The sequence below is a fragment of the Pleurodeles waltl genome, chromosome 12 (genome assembly GCF_031143425.1).
Source record: "Pleurodeles waltl isolate 20211129_DDA chromosome 12, aPleWal1.hap1.20221129, whole genome shotgun sequence".
Classification (NCBI taxonomy): Eukaryota; Metazoa; Chordata; class Amphibia; order Caudata; family Salamandridae; genus Pleurodeles; species Pleurodeles waltl.
Genome location: NC_090451.1, coordinates 582,701,654 through 582,729,222, shown reverse-complemented (window position 1 = coordinate 582,729,222; position 27,569 = coordinate 582,701,654). Strand labels below are relative to the sequence as shown.

General features: G+C 46.9%; 1 long non-coding RNA gene across 1 annotated transcript in view; it reads left to right on the top strand.

Annotated features, from left to right (window-relative positions):
* The window catches only part of LOC138268252 (uncharacterized), a 63,961-nt gene extending 37,966 nt beyond the window's left edge, over positions 1-25,995 (top strand). Inside the window, exon 3 of the long non-coding RNA XR_011199964.1 lies at positions 25,617-25,995. This is a non-coding gene — a long non-coding RNA (uncharacterized lncRNA). The remainder of the gene's footprint in view (positions 1-25,616) is intronic.
* The last annotated feature ends 1,574 nt before the right edge of the window (positions 25,996-27,569 follow it).

Below are 27,569 nucleotides of genomic sequence, written 5' to 3'. Positions count from 1 at the left end.
CAGAAGGAGTCTCTGACGTCACCTGCTGGCCCTGGCCACTCAGAGCAGTCCAGTGTGCCAGCACACCTCTGAATCCAAGATGGTAGAGGTCTGGGGCACGCTGAAGGAGCTCTGGGCACCTCCCCTGGAAGGTGTAGGTCAGGGGAGGGGTCATTCCCCTTTCCTTTGTCTAGTTTCGTGCCAGAGCAGGGCTGGGGGATCACTGAACCGGTGTAGACTGGCTTATGCAGAGATGGGCACCATCTATGCCCATCAAAGCATTTCCAGAGGCTGGGGGAGGCTACTCCTCCCCAGCCCTGACACCTATTTCCAAAGGGAGAGGGTGTAACACACTCTCTCTGAGGAAGTCCTTTGTTCTGCCTTCCAGGGCCAGGCCTGGCTGGACCCCAGGAGGGCAGAAACCTGTCTGAGGGGTTGGCAGCAGCAGCAGCTGCAGGGAAGACCCCGGAAAGGCAGTTTGGCAGTACCCGGGTTCTGTGCTAGAGATCCGGGGGATCATGGAATTGTCCCCCCAATGCCAGAATGGCATTGGGGAGACAATTCCATGATCTTAGACATGTTACATGGCCATGTTCGGAGTTACCATTGTGACGCTGTACATAGGTAGTGACCTATGTACAGTGCACGCATGTAATGGTGTCCCCGCACTCACAAAGTCCGGGGAATTTTCCCTGAACGATGTGGGGGCACCTTGGCTAGAGCCAGGGTGCCCTCACACTAAGTAACTTTGCACCCAACCTTCACCAGGTGAAGGTTAGACATATAGGTGACTTATAAGTAACTTAAGTGCAGTGGTAAATGGCTGTGAGATAACGTGGACGTTATTTCACTCAGGCTGCACTGGCAGGCCTGTGTAAGAATTGTCAGAGCTCCCTATGGGTGGCAAAAGAAATGCTGCAGCCCATAGGGATCTCCTGGAACCCCAATACCCTGGGTACCACAATACCATATACTAGGGAATTATATGGGTGTACCAGTATGCCAATGTGATTTGGTAAATTTAGTCACTAGTCTGTTAGTGACAAATTTGGAAAGCAGAGAGAGCATAACCACTGAGGTTCTGGTTAGCAGAGCCTGAATGAGACAGTTAGGTATCACACAGGGAACAGATACAGGGCACATACTTGTGAGCACTGGGGCCCTGCCTGGAAGGGTCCCAGTGACACATAGACTAAAACAACATATATACAGTGAAATATGGGGGTAACTTGCCAGGCAAGATGGTACTTTCCTACAGGCAGGGGCTCTTGTCCTTCCTGGAATCTTCTGCGACTTCTGGACTTGGCCTCCTCTCTTCACAGGTCTTCAGGTCCTGAGGAAACTTGCAGTACTTTCCTCCTACTTTCCTTGGCTCTGGGGTTGGGTATTTTACTTACCTTTGGTATTTTCTTACACTCCCAGCGCCCCTCTACACAGTACACTTGCCTAGGGGGGAATTTGTGATTCACATTCCACTTCCTTAGTATATGGTTTATGTTGCCCCTAGGCCTATTGCATTCTATTTTATTTTCTACAGTTTGCACTATTCTATGACTGTTTACTTACCTGATTTTGGTCTCTAGTGTATATATTTTGTATAATACTTACCTCCAGAAGGAGTATTGTCTCTAAGATATTGTTAAGATATTGCAAGTCTCCACTGGTTCTGAAGGGGGACTGGTGCCCAGAGTGCTTCATCCTGTGCAGGACAGACTGAGTGGATGCAAGTCTCCACTGGTTCTGGAGGAGGACTGGTGCCCAGAGTGCTTCATCCTGTGCAGGACACTCCACTGGTTCTGGAGGGGGACTAGTGCCCAGAATGCAGCACTCACTCCGTGACGGTCCCAGTTGCGTCACTGCCCCTGCCGCTAATGGACTAGCGGTGCTCGCCTTGGCGGTCTTTGCCCTGTTCGGCGGTCCTTGTCCTGTACAGCGGTGCTTGCCATGGCAGTCTTTGCCCTGTTCAGCAGTGCTTGCCATGGCGGTCTTTGCCCTGTTCAGTGGTGCTTGCCCTGTTCAGCGGTGCTTGACTTGGCAGTTTCTGACCTGTTCAGCGGTGCTTGCCCTGTTCAGCGGTGCTTGCCATGGCGGTCTTTGCCCTGTTCAGCGGTGCTTGAGTTGGCAGTTTCTGACCTGTTCAGCGGTGCTTGAGTTGGCAGTTTCTGACCTGTTCAGCGGTGCTTGCCATGGCGGTCTTTGCCTTGTTCAGCGGTCCTTGCCCTGTTCAGCGGTGCTTTCCCTGTTCAGCAGTCCTTGCCCTGGCGGTCCGTCATTGCCCAGCTGGGTGGGGCTGGCGGTCCTTCATGGGTCAGCTGGGCTGTGGCTTGCAGGGCCCTCCTGGACAGCTGGGCTGTGGCTTGCGGGGCCCTCCTGGGCAGCTGGGCTGTGGCTTGCGGGGCCCTCCTGGGCAGCGACGATGGGGCTGGCGGTGGCCTCCTGGACAGCGACAATGGGGCTTGCGGAGCCATCCTGGCCAGCGGGGATGATGGCGGTCTTGTCCGCTGTGCTGCTCCTCCCAGACTTTGCAGGTTTCTTCTGCCCCTTCCCCACCTTGGGAGGAGTCACAGCTGAGTCCACACTCCCCTCGGAACCCCTGTGAGCGGCTTGGCTGGCTGGAGTCTGACCCCTCTCCCGCCGGGCACTGTCTAACTTCTGGTGCTTCACAGGGGGGGGGACTGGCTGTGCTGTGGCTCCGTGCCACACTGGCTGGCCTGGTGGCCGGTGCACTCCACATACCTGTAACAACAGGCACCACTGGTCCCGGAGATTTTTTGGCTGAGGTGCTAGTACGGGACCTATGAGTTGGACAGGGGGGGTGGTAAATAGGTTAAGAGGGGGGACAGGAAAAGTTGTTTGGACACACTGGGATGGGTAGCTGGAGGGGGTTTGGTAGTGGAGGAAGAGGTGGTGGTTGTAGGTGTGTGCCTGTGCCTGTGTTTGTGTATCTTCGGAGGGCGCGTCACAGACACACTGGGAGAGGACACAGGGGACGTGTAAATGGTAGTGGGGGTGGTGAGTGCACCTGAGCGGGATGTGGTGGTGGGTGTGCTGGTGCGGGACGTAGTGGCTGTAGTGGTAGTGCATGCAGGTGTGAGTGTAGATGAGACTGGGAGGGAGGAGGGAGACGAGGAGGGGGACACAGTGGATGTTGGTGTGTCTGTGATGCTTGCGTGAGTGCCTGTGGGATGTGTGGTGCTTATGTTTGCCTGAGCTTCCCTTGTGTGGTGAGGTGTGTACAGGCTGGTCTGATGGTGTACTTGTGATAGGCAGAGGTACAGGGGATTGGGTCTGGGTGGAGGAAGTTGGAGGGGGGAGGCTAGACACAAGGACAATGGCTGCCATCAGTGCTGAGGCCAGAGTTTGAAGGGTTCGATGAAGGGCAGTCTGACCAGAATGAATGCCCTCCAGGAATGCATTTGTGTGTTGCAACTCCCTTTCTACACCCTGGATGGCATTCAAAATGGTAGACTGCCCAACAGTGAGTGACCTGAGGAGGTCAATGGCCTCCTCATTGAGGGCAGCAGAGGTGACAGGGGCAGGGGCTGAAGTGCCTGGGGCAAAGGTGATGCCCACCCTCCTGGGTGAGCGGGCACGGGGCGAAGGCTGAGGGGCTGCTGGGAGGGCAGTACTGGTAGGGGGGGTGGCGGCTGTACCTGCTGAAGTGGGGGGCTCAGATGTTCCCGCCACCACAAGGGAGCTCCCATCGGAGGACGAGTCCGTGTCACTGGTTGCAGATCCTGTGACCGCCCTGGTGCAACCCTCGCCCTCCGTCCCACTGGTGTATTCAGAGTCCGTAGTGTGGGCCTCCATGCCCATGTGGGATGCAGCTCCCTCGTGCTCCGGTGCCACTGTACCTCCGCCTGATGATGCTAATGCACACAAGAACAGGGAGACCGCAAAAAAAGGGGGTGAAAACAGAAGAAAGACATGTTGAGTGCATGGCTTACCGCTACCGTTGGCGGACAATACAGACACAGCAGCCCCCTGCACTACGTTGCCCTGTTGGGATCTACAGTGCAATTCCTGGAAAATGGCCTACAAGGCTATGGACGACATCTGCACACATAGAAGACACAGGGGCATGAATAGCTGTACTTGGCACTCTACAGAGGTGGGGTGGGAGGCCACAGGCCATGCCTTACGAATGGGCCTAGCCTACGGAACTCGCCCTGGCCTAGGGGAACCCACAGCCCTCCTCCCCCACCCAGACACCTTCACTGCGCGCAAAGTCAGCTGAATGATAAGGGTACTCACCCCCTTATGTCTGCTGTGATGCCCTCAAGCGCCCATCCAACTCAGGGTAGGCCACCGCCAGGATCCGGAACATCAGGGGGGTCATGGTTCGACGGGCACCCCTCCCATGTTGGGAGGCCATCCCCAGCTGAGCCTCCGCCGTCTTCTTGCTCCAGCGGCGAATGTCCTCCCATCTCTTCCAGCAGTGGGTGCTCTGTCTGTGGTGGACCCCCAGGGTCCGGACGTCCTTGGCGATGGCACGCCAAATATCCTTCTTCTGGTGGGCGCTGACCTACATGAAATGTACAGAGGAAGAAGAGAAGTCATTACCAACTGCACCGTCAAAGTGAGTGGCCCACATCCCTACCCTTGCCATGTGGCACATGCATTCACGGTCTTTCATGCACGCAGAACTCTGCCCCCTTCCTTCTTACAACCAGCCCTCTCCACACAGGCATAGCCCATACAACATGCTCCCTATGTACTTACCTGTTGGTCTGGAGGACCGTAGAGTAGCGTGTACTGGGGGAGGACCGCGTCGACGAGCTTCTCCAACTCCTCTGCAGTGAAGGCAGGGGCCCTTTCCCCAGACGCACAAGCCATTGTCTCTTCCAGACTGAGGTCACAGCAGCATTTTCAGTGTAGGTCCTCTCCTGTCGAAGATCAGGTATCGAGTGATTAAACAGTTAGAAAATGGCGGTCACGTCCGCGGCAGTGCGTACCATCACCGCCGGCGTACATCGTCATTGGCTCCTGGGACCCATAGGGTCCAATGTTAACCATTGCAGCATTGCGCCGCGGTCTTCGACCGCCTACCGCGACGGTGTACAACGCAAGCGCAGTTACCTCACATCCCATTGTCCCGCTTTAGAGGTCAGGCAGCCGCCATTTCAGGGGCCCTCATGGCCTAATTACCAACTGCGTCACACATACCTAGGCCTACTCTCAACACACATACAGGCCAGATTTTGTGTATGATTGGTGTTCTGTGTAGACTGTGGGTACATACCTCTGAGTTGTTTGACTGTGCTCACTGTTGTCCTTCATAGGCACTGTCCGCTGGGACATGTGAGGAGATGGCGGAATCCTCTGGTGTACTGACCGCTGGTGGACCTGTCGACAATGGAGGAAAGAAATTTGATCATCACCTACAGGTTTGACCGTGCCACAATCCAGGAACTGTGTACCCATTTGGAGCCAGACCTGATGTCAGCAATCCGCCATCCCACTGGAATCCCCCCTCAAATGCAGGTGCTATCAGTGCCCCATTTCCTTGCAAGTGGGTCTTTTCAAACAGCTGTGGCCATGGCATCAGGGATGTCCCAGCCGATGTTTTCCAACGTGTTGTCTGCCCTGCTGAAACACATGCGGAGCTACATCGCTTTCCCTCAGGTGGAGGACTTGCCTACAGTGAAAGGTGACTTCTATGCCGTTGGACATATCCCCAACATCATAGGTGCCATTGATGGGACCCATGTGGCTTTGGTCCCCCCCCACAGGAGTGAACAGGTGTACAGGAACCGGAAGAGTTATCATTTCATGAATGTACAGATGGTATGTTTGGCAGACCAGTACATCTCCCATATGAATGCCATGTTCCCTGGATCAGTGCATGATGCCCACATCATGCGGAATAGCAGCATCCCTTATGTGATGGGTCAACTAAAGAGGCACCGGGTGTGGCTATTAGGGGACTCTGGATACCCCAACCTGTCATGGCTACTGACCCCAGTGAGGAATCCCAGGACCAGGGCAGAGGAACACTACAATGAGGCCCCTGGGCAGACTAGGAGGGTGATCGAACACACCTTCGGCCTCCTGAAGGCCAGGTTTAGGTGTCTCCATATGACAGGTGGATCCCTATTCTACTCACCAAAGAAGGTGTGTCAGATCATCGTGGCCTGCTGTATGCCTCATAATTTTGCTTTGCGACGACAGGTACCTTTTCTGCAGGAGGATGGTCCAGATGGCGGTGTTGTGGCAGCTATGGAGCCTGTGGACAGTGATGAGGAGGAAGCAGAGGAAGAAGACATTGACAACAGGGACTCAGTCATCCAGCAATATTTCCACTGAAACACAGGTGAGAATACATTCCTGCCTACTACAAGTACTTTTCAACTTCTACCTCTATCCTGTATGTCGACTTCACCCAGTGTATGGTCACTGAGTTGTCACTTTCCCTTACGGTTTCACAGGTGTGGGTTCCAATGTGTGTCATCTGCTTAGATTCCTCATGGACTAGAGCTGTGTGACATAGGTGTGTTGACATTACTATTTCCTGGAAATTTTGTCACTGTAATTGCAAATACACAATTTCAAAATCACAGACAGACTCCAGATCTTTTGGTGCTTTAGGTGTGTTTATTTACATACAAAATATTGGAGGGGGAAGTTAAATGGTGAGGGGTGATGGCGGAGGAGTGTCCATGGCAGAGTCCAGTCTATTTGTCTCATAGGGGCATTGCCCATATGGGCATTGGAAGTGGAGCTGGGGCAGTTCCAATATGGACAGGGTGACAAAGTGGGACAGTGGGTTGACAATCAGGGTGGTCTCATTTCTTGGCGGGGGTCTTGGCATGTTGCTCTGTCTTGTTCCTGGATCTCAGGGACCGCTTGCGTGGTGGTTCTCCAACTGCAGAGGAGGGGGGGGGTGCTGGTGTGGTGGTCCTGTGGCGGTGCCTCCTGTCCACTAGCGCCGGCGGAGGTGGTGGGCAGTTCATCATCCATGCTAGTGTCAGGGGCCCCTTGGAGTGCCACAGTGTCCCTCCTGGTGTTGAGTATTTCCTTCAGCACCCCTACGATGGTGCCCAGGGCGGAGCTGATGGTTCTGAGTTTCTCCCTGAACCCCAAATATTGGTCCTCCTGCATGCGCTGGGTCTCCTGAAACTTGGCCAGTACCGTTGCCATCGTCTCCTGGGAGTGGTGGTATGCTCTCATGGTGGAGGAGAGGGCCTCGTGGAGAGTGGGTTCCCTTGGCCTGTCTGCCTCCTGTCGCACAGCAGCCCTCCCAGTTCCCCTGTGTTCCTGTGCCTCCGTCCCCTGGACCGTGTGCCCACTGCCACTGCCCCCAGGTCCCTGTTGTTGTTGGGGTGGTGGGTTATCCTGGGTTCCCTGTAGTGGTGAACACACAGCTGATTGACGTGTCCTGGGGATGGAGGTATGGGCCCGCTGGGTGGGTGCTGTGCTGGTGTTATCAGAGGGTGGAAGGTCTGTGGTGGCATGTGCCTGTGTGAGGGGAACCGACTGTCCTGAAGCCCACGATGGTCCGGGCTGGTCATCTGGATCCAGTTGGACAGAGCTGCTGTCATCGCTGTGGGCCTCTTCTGTGGGTGGGGTGGAGATGTCTGGACCCTCCTGTCTGGTGATGTTGGGGAGTGGTCCTGCAGGGGTGTAAAGGCATAATTATTGCATCTGTGTGTGTCATGGTGGGCAATGGGTGGGTGACCGTGTACCCCAGTGCTTGCATTCCTATGTGGGGACTTGTGTGATGATGGTTTAGGAAGTGTATGGGTATGTGCAGTGGGCATGCTTTAGTGATGGGTGTCCATGCATTGGTTTTTCATGCAGGGCTTGGTGTTAGGATGGGTGGTTTGTGATATTAGTACATTTGTGAGGAGTTGGAGTGATAGGGGAGGGGGCGAGGGTGGGGGTCTTTGATAGCATGCAGGTAGGGTGGGGGATATGGTAGTTAAAGGTTTGACTTACCAGAGTCCATTCCTCCACCGACTCCTGCGAGGCCCTCAGGATGCAGAATCGCCAAGACCTGCTCCTCCCATGTTGTTAGTTGTGGGGGAGGAGGTGGGGGGTCTGCCACCAGCCCGCTGAACCGCCAGGTGGTGTCTGGAGACCACGGAATGCACCTTCCCTCCTAGGTCGTTCCACCTCTTCCTGATGTCGTCCGGATTTCTTGGGTGTTGTCCCACTGCGTTGACCCTGTTGACTATTCTTCGCCATAGCTCCATCTTCCTTGCAATTGAGGTGTGCTGCACCTGAGCTCCAAATAGCTGTGGCTCTACCCGGACGATTTCCTCCACCATGACAGTGAGCTCCTCCTCCAAGAACCTGGAGTGTCTTTGCCGTGCCATGGGGTGGTGTAGGTGATGTGTGGGGTGGTGTGTGTGGTGATATGTAGTGGTGTGTGGAGTTTTGTGTGTGGAAGTTGTGTGGATGATGGTGTTGAGTGCCTGTGGATGCTAGTTTGTGGATGGTGGTGTCCCTTTCTGGCCTTCTCTCTGTAATATTGGTCGTAGGGGTTTGTGGGTGATGTGGGTGTGTGTTTTATATTGTAATGGGTGTGTGGGAGTGGTGTGTGTATGTGTAACAGGTGTGTGTATTTTGAATTGTCCAATGTGGCAGTGTTTTGTAGAAGTGTGTGTATTTTCAGCGCGGCGGTGTGTACCGCCAATGGAATACCGCGGTTGAAAGACCGCCGCGTGGATTCGTGTGTCGTGATAGTGTGGGCGTATTTCTGTTGGCGTGACGGTGGAGGTTTTGTTTTCGCCAGTTTATCACTGACCTTTGGTTTGGCGGACTTGTGTGGGTGTCTGAATTTTGTCGGATTTCGAGATGTGGGTCATAATATCTGTGGCGGAATTCCGCGGCCGCGGCGGTATGTTGGCGGTCTTCTGCACGGCGGTAAGCGGCTTTTACCGCCAATGTTGTAATGACCACCAGAGTTACTAAAAATAAAGGTACTTTATTTTTATGACAATATGCCAAAAGTATCTCAGTGAGTACCCTCAGTAAGAAGGTAAGAAATATACACAAGGTATATGTACACAAACCAAAATTAGGTAAGTAAGAGCAAGAAAAGTAATGCAAACAGTGTAGAATTACAATAGGTTGCAATAGGCAAGCATAGGTATAGGGGCAACACAAACCATATACTCCAAAAGTGGAATGCGAATCACTATTGGACCCCAGACCTATGTGAGCTTGTAGAGGGTCGCTGGGGCAGTAAGAAAAGTCAGGGTTACCAAAATACCCCACCCCAAGACTCTGAAAAGTAGGAGTAAAGTGCACCTACTACCCCCAGAGAGCACAATAGTCGTGATAGGGGGATTCTGCAGGAAGAACAAACACCAGCAGTGCACTGACAACGGATTTCCGGACCTGAGGACCTGCAAGGCAAGGGGACCAGGTCCAATGGTTGCGACAATGTCCAGGGGGGCAAGAGACCAGGAAACCCCGGATGAAGGTGCAAGGAAGGTGCCTCCGGTTGGAAGAAGCTTGGAGTTCTGCAAGAAAGAAGAGGACTAGGGACTTCTCCTTTGGAAGACGGATGTCCTACGTCGCGATGAATCTTGCAGAGGTATTCCCACGCAGAAATACCGCAAACAAGCTTTGCTAGCTGCAAGGGTCGCTGTAGAGGTTTTTGGGTGCTGCTGAGGACCAGGAAGGACCAGGATGTCGCCTTTTAGAGGAGGAGACAGAGGGGGCACTCAGCAACTCAGAGAGCCCTCACAGAAACAGGCAGCACCCGCCGAAGTACCCCAACAGGCACTTAGAAGAAGAGTGAACCGGATTCCACGTGAAGTTACAAAAGGGGGTCCCACGACGTCGGAGGACAACTCAGAAGGTTGTGCACTGCAGGACGGAGTGCTGGGGACCCAGGCTAGGCTGTGCATGAAGGAAATCCTGGAAGAGTGCACAGGAGCCGGAGCAGCTGTAAATCACGCGGTACACAGCTTTGCAGTCTAGGGTGGGGAGGTAAGGACTTACCTCCACCAAACTTGGACTGAAGAGTCACTGGCTACCCCCAGAGCATGCACCACCAGGAAACAGTCGAGAAAGCCAGCAGGATTAGGCGCTACAATGTTGCTGGTAGTCGTCTTGCTACTTTGTTGCGGTTTTGCAGGCGTCCTGGAGCAGTCAGCGGTAGATCCTTGGTAGAAGGTGAAGAGGGAGATGCAGAGGAACTCTGGTGAGCTCTTGCATTAGTTATCTGAAGAATTCCCCAAAGCAGACACCCTAAATAGCCAGAAAAGGAGGTTTGGCTACTAAGGAAGGAGGATTGGCTACCAAGAGAGGTAAGAGCCTATCAGAAGGGGTTTCTGACGTCACCTGCTGGCACTGGCCACTCAGAGCAGTCCAGTGTGCCCCAACACCTCTGTTTCCAAGGTGGCAGAGGTCTGGGACACACTGGAGGAGCTCTGGGCACCTCTCCTGGGAGGTACTGGTCAAGGGAGTGGTCACTCCCCTTTCCTTTGTCCAGTTTCGCGCCAGAGCAGGGCTGGGGAATCTCTGAACCGGTGTAGACTGGATTATGCAGAGATGGGCACCATCTGTGCCCATGAAAGCATTTCCAGAGGCTGGGGGATGCTACTCCTCCCCTGCCCTTCACACCTATTTCCAAAGGGAGAGGGTGTAACACCCTCTCTCAGAGGAAATCCTTTGTTCTGCCTTCCTGGGCCAGGGCTGCCTGGACCCCAGGAGGGCAGAAACCTGTCTGAGAGGTTGGCAGCAGCTGCAGTGGAGACCCCGGAAAGGCAGTCTGGCAGTACCTGGGTTCTGTGCTAGAGACCCAGGGGGATCATGGAACTGTCCCCCCAATACCAGAATGGTATTGGGGTGACAATTCCATTTTCTTAGACATTTTACATGGCCCTGTTCGGAGTCACCATTGTGACGCTATACATAGGTAGTGACCTATGTATAGTGGACGTGTGTAATGGTGTCCCCGCACTCACAAAGTCCGGGGAATTTGCCCTGAACGATGTGGGGGCACCTTGGCCAGTGCCAGGGTGCCCACACACTAAGTAACTTTGCACCCAACCTTCACCAGGTGAAGGTTAGACATATAGGTGACTTATAAGTTACTTATGTGCAGTGGTAAATGGCTGTGAAATAGCGTGGATGTTATTTCACGCAGGCTGCAGTGGCAGTCCTGTGTAAGAATTGTTAGCGCTCCCTATGGGCGGCAAAATAATTGCTGCAGCCCATAGGGATCTCCTGGAACCCCAATACCCTGGGCACCTCAGTACCATATACAACGGGATTATATGGGTGTACCAGTATGCCAATGTGAATTGGTAAATTGAGTCACTAGCCTGTTAGTGACAAATTTGGAAAACAGAGGAAGCATAATCACTGAGGTTCTGGTTAGCAGAGCCTCAGTGAGACAGTTAGGCATCACACAGGGAACACATACAGGGCACATACTATGAGCACTGGGGCCCTGCCTGGCAGGGTCCCAGTGACACGTAGACTAAAACAACATACATACAGTGAAATATGGGGGTAACATGCCAGGCAAGATGGTACTTTCCTACAACGAGCAATTGGATTGATGTTCTTGAGAATGCATTAGACCTGTGTTCTGTTGAATGTTGCCACCAAGGCAACGTGCTGCTTAACTTGCTCTAACCACATGTGTTAGTCGACCCAAAGAATACTAATCACCCTTCACATTGAGAAAATCCTAATTTTGAGTTAAGTGTATGAAGCTGTTGATGTGTCTCATCGTAGTAGAAATAACGTTTTGTAGCACATCACTTAAAGTTGGTTTTCACATTCCCACAGAGTCTGCCACAGTGGATTGTAATGATCCTATGGCCACAAATTGTAATGGTACCATGATTTTCACTATTGGTGTTTTTGATGTGAGTTTCCTGTTGTGAGGCACGATGTCTCAGTCCAGCGGATGACGTGAATCAATAATAGTTTGCCTATTGAATCTATTTATTAAGATTATATATTGTTCTTCCTTGGAGTCAGGATTTGGAACAATAAAGATACAATGGACACACTGTGTTATGCATTGGTGGTCATTTTTTTCAGATTTCTTTTTTAACAGATGTATGTAATCAGTACATTGAGATTTCAGTTTGGTATATGTTTTACTTTTTAGAAAATGGGATACACCTTGCATAATTGTAACATTTTTTAAATAATTTATATTTATTGTTTTCTTTTTTACATAATAATGGAATGGAGAAATAAATAAAGTAAATACCACAACAGACACTACACCTGTCTTTGTCTATGTGTTATTTGAATTTATTAATCAAAGAGAAATAAACTTAAACATGTTGAAACCAAACAAAACAGTCAATCATGGTAGCTGAAACTATTTTTGATTAGGCTAAATTGTTTGATGTTCAGTGTACAAAATACTCCTGTCCTCAAAAATGGTAAATGTGTGCAGAAATTAGCCTACAGAGTGAATGGTAGTCACACACTGAAGGAACTTAGGTTCTTCATCTCTTGCTGGTGGTGGTGGAGGTCTTGCCATCCTCTCCTGGTAGTCCATATGAACACCCCCATGTGGACGGACGGCGGATTCCACAGTTGCAGGAACTGGGGTGGGTGAAGCTGTTTCCTGTTGTGGCAGGTCCTCCCTTTCTGTGGTTGAGACTGAAGTATATTGTCCAGAAGTTGAAGGATCACAGACAGGGGTAGATGGTACAGGAAATGTCCTGCAAATATGGTGATAAATGTTAAACATCAACCCAGTCACTGAGGACACATTAGAGTTAAGATTCTGCATCTCAAAATTTTGCTCCCTCTGCACCTGCTTAATGTCCCAGAGCTCTGCTAGGACCTGCGCCACCATGTCTTGGGACTAATGTAGGGCTCCCAAGTCTTGGTCAATGGTGGGCTGGGTGACCGTGTACCCAGTGACCTCCCTTTGCAGGCCCACATATTCCCTATCACAGCCTCTACCCACACTACTCTGTGCCCTTGAGGCAGTGTGCCCATCCCACTGGGTCCAGGCTGAACTGGAGATGGTGGTGGTGTTGGCTCAACAGCAGCAAGGACTGGGGGGGGGCACAAGATGGGTGTTATATTCCTTTGAACACAGAAAGTGGAAGTATTATATGGCTGAGGTGTTATAGCAACTGGGGTAGGAGGTGTAGGTGTGGACCGAGGGTGACTAACTGGAGCTGCCTGCCCAGACGGACCAGATGGAGAAGGCTGCTCCACATCATCTGGATTTGCAGGAGTGGTGTCCTTACTGAAGGTTTGATCATGTTCTGGAGTGGAGCTGTCCTCAGTGGAAGACCGTAGTCCACTGGCTTTGGGACCTAATATGGATTAAAACAAATCTGAAATTAAAAGTCTGGATTGTACAGCAAGTGTGTCTTCAGCTACAATGAAGCAACCTAACAGTTACAAAATGATTTCTTGGATGATTAAACTTCGGTGATATTGTTTGTGAATTACACATACAGGTTAATTTACACACATGCAAACTTCAGAACTACTGGTGAAGAGATGTCCTGAAAAGAAAAAAAATGTTTATTTAGTAAGTGTGCAGTACATGTACCAAACATCAAACCCAACAAAGTAGTGAGGAGAATTGAGAACCAAATGAGCCCAAGGCCTAGCATGCTAATAATCAGACTAATATACAATTTAGGAGAATTAATAGTATTAGTCATCATATAAACTTTGCAAAGTAAATTGTTCATCAATACTACTTATACTCAGCATACAACGGGCCATGATAGACACTTTTTAAGTTAACATACTATGATTTGTAAAACCAATTGCATCAATTCAATCGAATGACAAGAAAGAGACAACATACTAGATATACTTCAAAACATGACATTTTCATTGATAGCATACATTTTTGATTGTCAAATGCATGCCACTGACGTGCATATATAGAAGAAAAGAAGGAATGACCAACATTGCATTGCAATATTATTTTCCAGAGACAAAAACAGCGTATCATAGTCATTTCTATTCACCTTTAACACTTGTAAAAATGTGAGTTAAACACACCTTGTAAAATATCTGCAGTGAAAATTAGCACACATTTACAATATGTAGACACATGTGAATGATGTAAATAGGTGAAAAGGACACGTAGGTGCATTATTCCTCCATGTAGAAATATATGGAGGTTGGAATCTGTTTTCGTCAGTACATCACCACACATTGAAACAAACCTACAAACTAGGCAAATGCAAGGGATGATCTATGGAGAACAACGCACATTATGACAACACATATTGATCATTGTTAAAAAAAAAAAAGAAATAGAACAATAATGCTACTAATTTGTTCATAACAATACATGTTGATACTTTAAGATTTTATTTATATGTTTTAATGAGGGTCAAAAAACGTTATCAACAGCTAACTGAAGGACAAAATCTACATTTCTGATTAGTTAGACATTCAAAAGTATATCTTACCAGTCTCTACTCCACCAGGGATTCCTGTCAAGCCTTCAGGATGTAGGATCTGCAAGACCTTCTCCTTCCAGCAGACAAGTTGTAAGGTGGGGCTGGAAGAACCACCACCAGTCCTCTGGGCCTCCAGGTGACGCTTGGGGGCTAGGGAATGCACCCTCCCTCGCAGGTTGTTCCACCTCTTCCTAATTTATTCCTATGTGCACAGGTTGTTTGCTACAGCATTCACTCTGTCAACTATTTGGGACCACATTTGCCTTTTCTGAGCTATGTCTGTATTTTGTACTTCAGCTCCAAACAATTGTGGGTCTACTCTGATGATTTCACCCACTATGACTGGCAATTCCCCCTCTTTAAAACATTGATTCCTCCTCCCAGCCATAGTGAGAAACTAGAAATAAATGACATAGTGGCCCACAAGTTGATTAAAACACATGACCGGACTCCTGAGTGGCAAATTCATCAGCAAAATGGTGTCTGCAGTGGAATGGCAAAGAATCCTGGTCTGAAATGGAGTGTGTTTTTTAGTGTGGTTTGCAGGTGCTCACAATTGGCCAATATACATCAGGTGTGTGCAGTTAGCATCCATCCAATAGCCATTGTTCAATGTTGAACGCATCCTGCGACTGACTCCTGCCATCAGGAATCCGCCACCAGAACAACACCAGCACGACTGTGAAACCTAAAATATGTTCGGCACAGTCTGCCACCCTGACAGCGACGGAGTGTGGTTAGCCAGCATTGGAGTCTGCTGGTTTGGCAGCGGTAGACTGCTTACACAGTGGACTCCACTTTGTCGCAGTAATGTGCAGTTTTTTAATAATGCATATGCAAATACAAAGAATGTAATATGATGGGGTACTTTAAATATGATTATAAAGACAACAACTTTGATCTATTTGAGTAAGTGTCTAGATGAGAATTGGATGCACATTACGTTGTAACATACATGGTATAATTTTTATATTCTTGTTACACTCTTGTGGTAGTTATTATGGTTTGTGTTGGAATGTGCAAGTTATTTGAATTTTTGTGCAATAATGTTATCTAAAACAATATAGTTAGGCTGAATACTTAAAAGTTACACGTATTTTTTAGTATTGTTCTCTGAATTTCCACACCAGTTATTAGCAATATTGTGCTCAGTAGAGGTGGAGACGAACGTAAAGAAAAAAGAGGTTTAGTTATTTTACATTAAATGATTCCATGATATTACTTATATAACCAACCCAAAACATTTTATAGTGCAAGCCACTGGGTGGTATAGAACAACACACTGTAAATTTCAATGTGTTGCTCTTAGTGGGAGAGGTTTGCCCAAACGTTGGTCTCAAACACATTGTGCCACTGGAACCAGGCTGTACCTGGCTGATGAGCCCTATTAATGGTGAAATCAGTCCTGGGTTGCTTGCGTTCAAGGTCAGGGAGGACCTGACCTGGCAGGTTGGGCTTGACTGTTCCCATTGAAGCAGGGTCAAGACTGATTTGCATATGACTGGGTCCAAACTGAGGCGGTGTGATGTGCAGAATAACAATCCATTGGGATTGAATCAATGTAATTACCAGTGGCTGAGATAAATTCAAGGGTTCATTCCATTACTTTTTTTTATACTTCAATGTATTGCCCTAAGTGGGACGGGTATGCCCAGACGTGTGTTCTGTACGCATTTTGTCACTGAAACCAAGCTATATCTGGCTGACGAGCCCTAATAAGGGCAAAACTGGTTCGGGGTTGCATGAGTTCCGGTTCAGGGAGGACCTGGTCTGGCAGTACAGGCTGGACTGTTCTATAGGAGCATGGCCTAGACTGATTTGCATATGGCTCGGCCCAAACTGAGGTGAAATGGTGTGCAAAATAACAATGGACTAGCATGCGACCCCATGCCATTGTTGTATACTGCAGTGATATAAACTTTGTACTCTAGAATTCCAATAATTGTCTTTCTGGTTCTCCCTTTTTAATTTAGAACATTCTGACCTCAGAGGATGTAATGTTACAGCTTTTCTGCTTCAGACTATTTGAGTTGTTAAAAGCTTCCTTCATTAAAGGTCCTTGCCTACAAGTTGGGCCTGTAACTTGGTTCAAGACGTTTGAAAAGCGTTAAAGGCCTTGGTAGTGGGCTATGAGACTCTGGGCCTGATTTAGAACTTGTCCGACAATTTACTCCGTCACAACGGTGACCGATACCCCATCTGCAGAAATCTAAATCAGATTATAGCCTGTGGGTTTTAGATTTCTGCAGATGGGATATCTGTCACCGTTGTGACAGAGTAACCTGTCCTTCAAGTTCTAAATCAGGCCCTATATTATTTACACTATTAGTTATGATATTACATGTTTTTGACATGCTTACTACGGCATTTATAGTTAGGAAATCAGCAAGTGTAATTGATATAAAAGTGCTATGTGGTAGATGGTGTCCAATGTAGGTCCATGTTTTGGCTCTCATGTTTGTTCTGCTTTTACTTTCTGGTTTTATATTATATGTAATCCAATCCGATCACTTTTCTCTCGTCATCTCCTGATGTTCTAGTCTATAAGAGAGGTTCTGGGCCTTTAACAATCACTGTAGCCCTGATCAGTGAACTATAAGGTTATAAAAATCGGCAAATTATGAAGCTATACAAGGGTGTCACTGAGTAGTACTGAATAATATCAGTGGGAAAGAGAAGTTTCGTTATGTTATATGGTTATTAAACTATTTCTATCAGGAAATCAAAACCAACTGTAAAGCACCACGATAATCTGCACTATACAAAAATTATGAAAGTGTTTAATCTTTATAAATTCTAGAATGACGCTGTATATTAGACCATTCAAATAGTGATGACTACAATAAAGACAATTAAGTGGCTGTGGCTAATAATTACCTGGTATAACCCTCCTCCTGCAGGACTGCAATGTTTGTTATTCCGTTTCTCCCTTTTTAATTTAGAATATTCTACTCTCTATGGGTGGAATGTTCTAATAACCTTCTACCTTTGACTATACCTATTGTTAAATGCCCTCTCCCTCCTTACTTGGCCTTCCCTATACTTTAGGCCTCATAACTTGGGTTCAGGTTCTTTAATAACAAGTATAGTTCTTGGCAGCAGGATGTAAGGTTCTTTTATCCTTGTAAGTCACCATATCAGGCTATTGTGACCATTATACAGAGTTGGTCCAATGCTACACAGCAATGTTGAACATGTGGACCTAGAATGAGGGTGCTTGTTTTTAATACTTGATATACGCTGTAACCGTGATGAAGTAGGGTGATAGCACAAACACCTGATAAAGATGAAAGGTCCTAATTGAAAAGCCAGTTGTCTGTGGCACTCCAAGTTTACAACCTGTCATGCCTGAAAGGATTGTGTGAGTTCCAATGTTTTTCATGTGTCTGCTTGTCAGTTAGTACTGTGTGCCTACAGATCAAGATTGGGTACATGTGATAATCATCCTGCTTGAGGTGTGTGCAATTCTTTTTTCATCATTTTGGAGAGTAAAGGGACACCACAGTTAATTAGCGTTTCATTCTCTCTTTCCTCAGAGAGCAGTACCATTATGAGTTGTGGCATGAAAGAGATGAATACGTCTTGTGTCCCTTGTTTAAGAGCACCTGTTTTTCTCTTTTCTCTCCCCATTTAGCATATAATAAAAAGTTAGGGGAAGAAAGAGACAGAGGCTGTGACGTAACAGATTCTAATGTTGAAAGCAGCAGGTCTACATCAGTGCTAACAGTGTCATATTAGTCTATATTAAAGCCTGATAGCCTGCTTCCAATCGCTAAGCTGGTTCTTAAAGGCCCTGAACCTGAATTGTAGGCCCCAGGCCTATCACAACAAAGAGGGAATTTAACAAGTGATAAAGACTGAAACAGAGGAATATAAGGGTATTAGAACATTCTACCCATTGAAAATAGAATGTTCTAAATTCAAAAGGGAGAAACACAGAGACAAACATTGGTATGTTGAAACAACATAGCCCTCAAGTTTTCAGTAAGATTCTAGTGACATCTCTATGTTTGCTGTCCTGTTATGTGTGACATTTACATGCTTCATATATGACACTGGGTCTCAGACATCTGAAAAAGAAACGTGGTATAATGCAGAAAGATCAATTCTGTTTTTACTGATTAGTCTGAGGTATCTGAACTTCTGCGTTTATATTGTGAATAGTAATACTAAAAGAACAAGAATTGGTAGGGAGAAAAATGATTAGATTAACTACGCTCACCTAAAATAAGATCACCAAAGTAATCCCATCGTGTCCAAACTTGTTCTCTTTATAGCTTTCTGCATACTGTCCAATTACCTAATTAAACTTGCATATCTGATAGCCATTATTTTCATGTGAAACACTCAGGTCTAGAAGCAGTGCATATTGTAACAGAGTAAAGTTGTGAACCATTGTGCAGCTCTCAAATTTTCAAAAAATATTAGAAGTCATTTTCTCAAATTAGTGACATCGCAGAGGGCAACACACAACAAAGTTTTGTGAATGCAACTTCCTCTTCTGATCTACAAGTTCAGTGCAAGCAGTAGAAAGCCAAGTGTAGGAGCAGGAGCCTAGAACTGGGGTGTCAGACTCTTTCCTCCAGGCAAGGCGCCATAATACAAATACTACCTGTGTGACGCAAAGCTGAATTGCGTGCTGCAAGGCACCATTACATGCTGTATGTCAGCATTGAGTCACACGGGAGTGCAATGCATGGCAAGAACGTTTAAAAAAGACTCATATTGCAATTGTTTGTACGAACACTCCACCATCTTTCACTGTGGAAGGTGCATCAGGAAGGCAGGAGGGAACCAACCCTGATGATGTTTCAGAAATCTAGTACAAAAGGAAGAGGAAGCTAAATTTCACAGAGGACGAAAGCCCAATATTGATAAGTAAGGTGACCGAAATGAGCATCTTTAGTTTGCCAACTCTAAATTGCTATCAGCGAAGAAGGTTAGTTTTTGGCAAACAATAGCGTACAAGATCAACTGCTTGGCACAAACAAGAAAGACTGTATTTGAATGCAAAAAAATGGTAGCATCATCACAAACACAGGACAGAAATAAAAGTGGCAGGAAACTTAAGGCTGCAATAAGGACCGGAGGAGGACCAGATGTTCAGGAGTTGCAGCCACTGGAAGAGAAGGAGGCATCCCTCATTTCCCCATGAGTTGGTTGATGAAGTTGAGGCAATATACAGTGCTGACATAGAGGACCAACATAACTGAAAACATAATGCATGTAATATATATGACTAAAATGTGCTTTCTGTGGAGACCTTGCGGGGCGACTACAAGCCCCATGCCTCCCTGTGAAGGATGACGAGACGGGCATCGGCCTGTTAAAAACCGCGCTGCACTCCAGCAGCACGGGATGTGCTTTCTTTGGAGACCTTGTGGGTGCGAACTACAAGGCCCATGCTTCCTCAAGCAGGAGGAGGAGACAGGCATCGCCCTGTGAAAAATAGCGCTGCACACCTGCAGCGCGGGATGCGCTTTCTGTGGAGACCTTGAGGGGGCGGACTACAAGCCCCATGCTTCCCTGAGAAGGAGGAGGAGACAGGCATCGGCGCTTTTAAAAACAGCGGCCCCTCTTTCCCCTCTGTGGCTGAGTGATCCAGGCAGTGAGCGGAATATTTGAGGTACATGAAAAATCTATCCTAATGGGGAAGAGAAAGAATAATGCGCAAATGGGGAAAAGTGGCTCGGGTTCTACAGCCGAGTCGTCAATCACAAGCTATTTATTCTCCGTTATGGGAGCTATAGAGACTGAGTTAGAGTAAGTGGAGGTTAAGATTGGGGCTGTGCAGAAACTGTCTCAGAGGCCACCCCTGTTGTACCTATTGTACTTGTAAAGCCTACACAAATGGAACAGCCATTGCGAAAGAACTTAGACTCTGACCCCCTCAAGATTGAATAAACGCGCACTCCTTGCATCTTCCCTTGCAGGATACAAGTCCAAGTAAGGAATGAAATAAGGAACCAATTCCTGAATTCTCATTGGTAGACTCCCCTCCTCTGAAAAAGAGAAGAGAGGAAGGAAGGGCTAAAAATGTGAAAGGGGTCTCGGGCCCTAAAAAGAGAAGCCATATACAATTGAAAGATAATGCTGGACATCAGGTGGCCCCGGATACGCTAAGGGAACGTACTATAAGAAAAGGCATTTTAAATGATTCTACCTATTTAATTGATTCTATATTAAAACCATTTTGTGTAGTCTTGGAGGAGAAACTTATTAAATTGATAACTAAGAGATTGGATAATTTCCAAACTAATGTGACCAGCGAGCTACTCCAGATAACCAACTCCACAGACAGGAGTCTGCATTAAAGGATGAAAATGCGTTACATAATCCAGACTTGAATGAAATTGTTCCACCCTTAGCTCAACTCTTAGCTCAACCTAGAACTTCATATATAGAGCACAAACCACATTTGGCAAATCAAATGGGGGCTCATCCTGGGTGTTCAAACCCCCTTGTACTAACTCCACTAATAACCTGGAAGAGGCACTGCCTTTACCCCCTGAATGCACGCCGTATGTCCTGGTGCTAGAAAATGTGCCTCCTTTGAATGGATATAACAATGAAGATACACAAGCCCTGATGGGAAAGTCCACCTATTGGTTGAGGACAAAAACTAGATATCAAGAGGATTTAAATAATAAGATCCTTTTAGCACTTAGAGTGAAATGGGTTGGTCCATCAAAGAAAGCTTCTGATGGAGATTGCTTTGTGATAAATTTTAAAAACCCTTGTCTGGTCAAACGCTTGTTGGCAGATCTGGACTACTGTGCAAGAGCAAAAGAAAGGATTCAAGTGTACCCATTAAGTCAATCAATCAGGGAATTTGTAAAGCACACTACTCACCTGTGAGGGTCTCAATGCGCTGGTTGCTACTGCTCGAACAGCCAAGTCTTGAGATGTCTCCTGAAGGTAAGGAGGTCCTTGGTCTGACGCAGGTGGGTGGGAAGAGTGTTCCACATCTTGGCAGCGAGGTGCGAGAATGATCTGCCGCCGGTGGTTTTTCTGCGGATGCATGGGACGGTGGCGGGGGCAAGGTCGGCGGAGCAAAGCTGTCGGGTTGGGGTGTAGAAGGAGAGCCGTCTGTTGAGGTATTCTGGTCTGGTGTTGTGCAGCGCCTTGTGAGCATGGGTGAGGAGTTTGAAGGTGATTCTCTTGTTGATGGGGAGCCAATGCAGGTCTCTCAACTGGGTTGTGATGTGGCAGTGGTGGGGAATGTCCAGTATAAGGCGTGCGGAGGCGTTCTGGATGCGTTGCAGTCTTTTATTGAGTTTGGCTGTGGTTCCTGCGTAGAGGGCATTGCCGTAGTCCAGTTTGCTGCTAACGAGGGCTTGGGTGACTGTTCTTCTGGTTTTAGTGGGGATCCATTTGTAGATCTTCCGAAGCATGCAGAGGGTGTTGAAGCAGGAGGAGGAGATGGTGTTGACTTGCTGGGTCATAGATAGGTTGCGTGCGTGGTCGGTGGGTGTCGGCGCGGTTCCCAGTGTGGCAGGCCACCAGGAGTCATTCCATGCGGAGTGGATGGAGCCAAAGATGAGGACCTCAGTCTTGTCCGAATTTAGTTTCAGGCAGCTGTTCTTGATCCATTCGGCGATGGCCTTCATTCCATCATGGTGATTGGTCTTGGCAGTGTCCTTGGTGAGGGAGAGGATCAGCTGGATGTCATCAGCTTATGAGATGATGTTGAGGTTGTGAGATCAGGCGATGTTAGTGAGCGGAGCCATGTAGACGTTGAGGAGGGTCGGGCTGAGGGACGAACCCTGGGGTACACTGCAGATGATTTTGGTGGCTTCAGAGTGGAATGGAGGGACACGGACTCTCTGAGTTCTTCCGGTGAGAAGGGAGGTGATCCAGTCTAGGGCTCTGTCGTGGACTTCCTGCATCGCTGAGGCTTGGGCGTAGGGTGTGGTGGCAGACGGTGTTGAATGCGGCTGAGAGGTCTAGGAGGATTAGGGTTGCGGTTTTGCTGTTGTCCATTATGGTTCTGATGTCGTCGGTGGTGGCGATGAAGGCAGTTTTGGGGCTGTGATTGCTGCGGAATCCGGATTGGGATGGGTCCAGAGTGCTGTTCTCCTCGAGGAAACGGGTCAGTTGTTTGTTGAAAATGTTCTCTCTTTACTTTTGCCAAGAACGGGAGCAGGGAGATGGGCCGGAAGTTCCTCAGGTCCTTTGGGTCTGCCTTAGGTTTCTTGAGGAGAGCATTGATCTCGGAGTGTTTCCCGCTCTCCAGGAAGGTGGCGGACTCAAAGGAACTGCCCGCAGAGGGGGGCACTGGCCATGCTAAAGTGGGTTTATTGACACTGTTAAATAAGAAATTACAGTGTGATCATTTGCATTAAAAATAGATTCCCCTGACTTATTTGGTGTCCAGCTTACATTTGATCGAGATTTCAAGGTGACCATAATTAATGTATATGCCAGGTCTGTTCCACAGGGACTAGAGTCTCAGACTGGCTCAGTTGTCTGAATTTATGGATACCCTGCATCCTTCGACCAAATTAGTGGTTGCAGGGGATATGAATTGTACTTTTGAACCCTCTTGTTTAAGTAGTGATTTAACGGCCAAAGAGGATGAACTTTGGGGTATTCCACAATTGATGAACAAGCAACAGTGTACTCGCTCCCGTGCTGCTTCCCAGTTGACATCTCTCTGTTTTAAATATGGACTTAGAGGCTGTAATGACTGCACTCATTCTGACTTGAGCATCGCACCTACCTTCAAGCGAGGTCAGTCCTAAAGTGTTATTGACTATTTTCTAGTTGATGTCAGGCTATGGCCATCTTTAAAAGATATGAAGGTGTATTTTCGTCATGAGAGTGATCATAATCCCTAGCTTCCTATTTTATACAGTAGTGTATTCAGGAGATCGCAGAACATCCACCTTACTGTGGTTCCAGAGCCACTGTTGGATAATAATCATACTTGTGTTAGTTGGCTAAAAGTAATGCCTAACCCTTATTTAATCAAGGGAATTTACAAACTGTTTGTTGATGTTATGGCTGATTACGAGGAGCATGAAGTCAGTAACATTCATACCCTCAGCATTCATGAAGAAATGCTGAAGAAATTGCAGAATATTTTTTATAGGAAGACCACCACCAAGTATTCTGATGATAACCCAAAATTAACGAGTGGTTTAGTAAGGACTGTTCCAAGGCCAAGTTAGCAATAAAGTCAGCTATTATGTTTCGTTCACAGGGGGCGATAAAAACAGCCAGACTCACTTATAATAAGACCATAGCACAGGCAAAGAAAAGCTGGGAAGATACAACCTGGCAGAACCTGCTTGATGCAATTAAGCATAATGATAACGCAACATTTTGGAAGCTACTGTCTAATGACATAGAGGTGGCAAGAGCACAACCTGTACTAAATTCAACCTGAAAGCTAGGTGGACCATTTTTCCAAACTTTATGCTCCACCTTGCAAATTCTTAACTTATTAACTTCTCCCCCAGTTGCTGGTTAAAACGTGCCATTTGTTTGATGATCAAGGTATGGATACTCTTAACCATGATGACCCAATTGTTTTCACGCTGGGGGAAACTACAGCTGCAAATAATTCTTTAAAATCTGCCAAAGTGCCAGGTCCAGACAAGATACCGGAGGATCTTTATAAATCTGAACCAGTAATATGGTCCTGGTATATAAATATGATCTCAAATTTGGTACCTGGTACCTGGAAAGCGGCTGAAATAATCCTCATTTATAAAAAGGGCGATATGAGCTCCCCTGCTAATTATAGACCCATTAGCCTTATTGACAACCTCCAGAAAATTTCTGCCAAGCAGCTTTTGGACAGTCTATTGGATTGGGCTCAAGACCATCAGATGTTATCCCCACTCCAGGCAGGCTTTCGCCTGAAAACCAGCACTGTAGACCAGGTTTTTAGGCTGATGCTTCTATACTGGAAATATGTAGTCCTTGCTAAGCAAAATTTATATGACGCCTTTGTGGACCTTAGGTCTGCTTTTGATATGGTTCCTAGAGAAAAGCTATGGGATGTTCTTCATAGAATGGGTACTCCTGCCAATATAATCCATTTATTACAACAGCTACATGAGAGCTCATATGCCCAGGTGAGATGGGGTAATCAGGGAGATTTAACAGATCATATTGCCATTCAGTGGGGTGTTCGTCATGGATGCGTCTTGGCACCAACTCTATTCACCCTATTCATAAATGATGTGGTACAAGCTGTGTCCCTCTGTCAAAATGATGCCCCACCCTAAATGCGCAGAAAATTCCTATTTTACTTTTTGCAGATGACTCCCTCCTCATATCTAAGACCCCAATGGGTCTCCAGATTCCTGTTGACAGGTTTAAATCATTCTGTGCAGATTATGGTCTGGAAAGGAATGCTAGTAAAACTAAATTAATGGTGTTTAGCTCAGGACCAGCTAGGAGATGTACCATCATTTTAGATGGGACCCCCTTAAGCAAGGTTAGTTCAATAGACTATCTGGGAGTGAGGATCTCAAACAATTTACATTGGGAGGATCAGATTAGCAAAAGTGCATCACTTCTTCAACATAGGTCAGGCCCCATCGTGCGCTTTTATAAAAGTACTGCCACGAAAGCTGTTCCCCGGCTATTAAGATCTATTTGGCAAACACGCAAGTTGCTGCTGCCTATGGTGCTGAGGTGTGGGAATCTTGCAATACTAATACATTGTCTGTGGGTGAAAACAGTTTTGCCAGAGCACTACTTGTGTGTCCATGTAGCACCCCTTTGATCCCGTTTTTTTTCGGATCTTGGGTTTAATCACATTTCTGATATGATAGCTCTGAGACCCTTTCTCTTTTGGGTAAGGATCTGGACTACACCAGAGCTTACCATCTAAGGGCCTCCCTTCTTGACATCCTAAAAAGACCTAATGCAGCCCCTATCCTATGGCTCAGGTATGTGTCAAAATGGTTCGTACCTTGGGACTTGGGAGCTACAGGGAGAATCCACAGAATTTAGGAAAGGCCCAGAAACAATCTCTGAAATCTGTTCACTGGTCCTATGTAAGAAATAATCATCTTCTTTGTATAGTACATGGTCGATTGACTAATCAATTTCTTGATTTTAAATGGTATCCCTAGTTTGAATCTTATTTAGATCCTATTCCCGATTCATTGTGTAAAAGCTTTGGTTTTAGGTGTTTACCGCTGTTGTCTCTAACTGGTAGCTGGAGACTACCATCAACATCTGATTTATGTCCTGCCTGTAATGATGCTACTGAATCTGTCGAACATTTTATGTTTTTCTGCCCAGTGTATGCCCTTCCCTGGTGCAAGTGGATCCGTACAGTTTGTTGAAATATGGGCATAAGACAATGTGGCATCGCTTTAAGGACTTTGAAGAGTGAAACTTCGTCTGCCTTCATCTATGCTGATAGCAAGTTCCTTGTGGCTGCATGGAATTTATGTACTCGTTTTTTTAAATTTAGTAATCTGTAAATATGTACGCTATAGGACAAGAATTGATTGGTTTTTATTCTATTGTAAATGTTGACTTTTTTTTTTTTTTTTACTTTTTCTTATGCTTCTATGAATCTATTTATACTTTTTTAATTTTTTTTTAATCTAATTTGTAATTTTTGGATTACTGTGGTTTTATTGCTTTGATGGTTATGCATGACCGAATAAAGCTTGTGTTACATATATATATAGATGTATATATAGATATATAAAGGAACTGTTGATGATCTTCAGGAGTTGGGGTGCGATGACGGAGCTTGCTTTGGTGAAGATGTGGTGAGGGCAGAGGTCGGATGGTGAGCCGGAGTGGATGGTGTTCATGATTTCGATGGTGTCGTTGACGTGGGTCCAGGAGAGCAGGAGGCTGGTGGGTGGTGAGTCTGTGGTGTCGGTGGTTGACGGGGGTCTGAGTGCTGAAGCTGTCATGGATGTCTGCGATCTTGCGGTGGAAAAAGGTGGTGTCATAGTTGGACTCTTGCTCTAGGCAAGACTGCTGTTTTAAGGATGAAAGTACTTATGTTTGTAGGTGACTATGCCAATCCTACAACAAAACGCAACTGTCATCCCAACCCTTCTGGCTCACAAACAGTACCTCATCAAAAACCCAAAACAGTCAAAGGTGATTTGTGGCAGCCTTTACGCAAGGACTGAAAAGTGTGACATCTCAGGGAGCATCATGGTTAAACGGAGATGACCCCTTTCTCACATTAACAACATGTCTCAATCACACACAGGCAATAAAGAAGATGCAGTAAAGTTTCAATAGGGTTTATTTTAGTAAAACTGCAATCTGTGATAAGTTGCATGGGCTGCAATGATTAGGATAATGATAGCAGTGATGGCATATGGTCGGAATCCCTCTGACTATCTGATAAAATGAGGAGTATTTATACAGATCTACTTGGACCCCTGATGTTGGTTTGTTCCCAAACAATAGATAACAAGGCGTGCTTGGGGCGGTAATTAATTTAAACAATTCCCTCGACAGCATGAAGAGGGAAAGAACCTAAAGTGAACACGTACAGTTTCTTTGTATTTGTCACCTGATCTTGACGCCTTATTGCGTTGGCACTGATAATGATAATGCAAATCAAAACATGGGCCTAAGTCAAAACAAGGCAGCCATCTTAAAAGAATTAATTAAATAAATGCGCTAAAACAGAGCAAGCTAACTAGGGTAAAAGTCACTGGGTGACGGGGGCACGAGTCTGCAAGCCAGAGGCTAAGCTAACTCCTGTATTCCATTGAAACAAACTAGGATTCACTACACCCTCCCCATTGCCGTAATAAGAATGACGCCATATCTAGACGTTACCGAAGGTGAAATGGAACCAAAAGCTAAAAATGCTCTGGACTAAAAGCTAAAGCATAAAAACTAGCTAAAAGTCCTCTAAAAAAATGTTAAAATCAGTAGCTAAGAAACGTATCAAGAGATATAATGTCGACCATGACTAGCAAGGCAAGCCAAAGTAAGAACAATAAATGTATACTTTGATTTAGTTGGAGCCAATCATCAAATTATTTACAATAGTCATGATCTTGCAGAGCATCTCTTGAGTCACTAAATGGAAAGGACCCCAAGAAAGAGGCCACATTGTTAGATGTTAGATCGATCACAGGATAGGCAGATGGGTCGACGGAGCAGTAGTGCGTAGAAGTCTCTTGTGCAGGTCCACCTGCAATAGTGTCATCCTCCATGGTGTAACGAGTCAACTCAGTGAGCAAGGAAGGCTCATAGGAGGCCTCG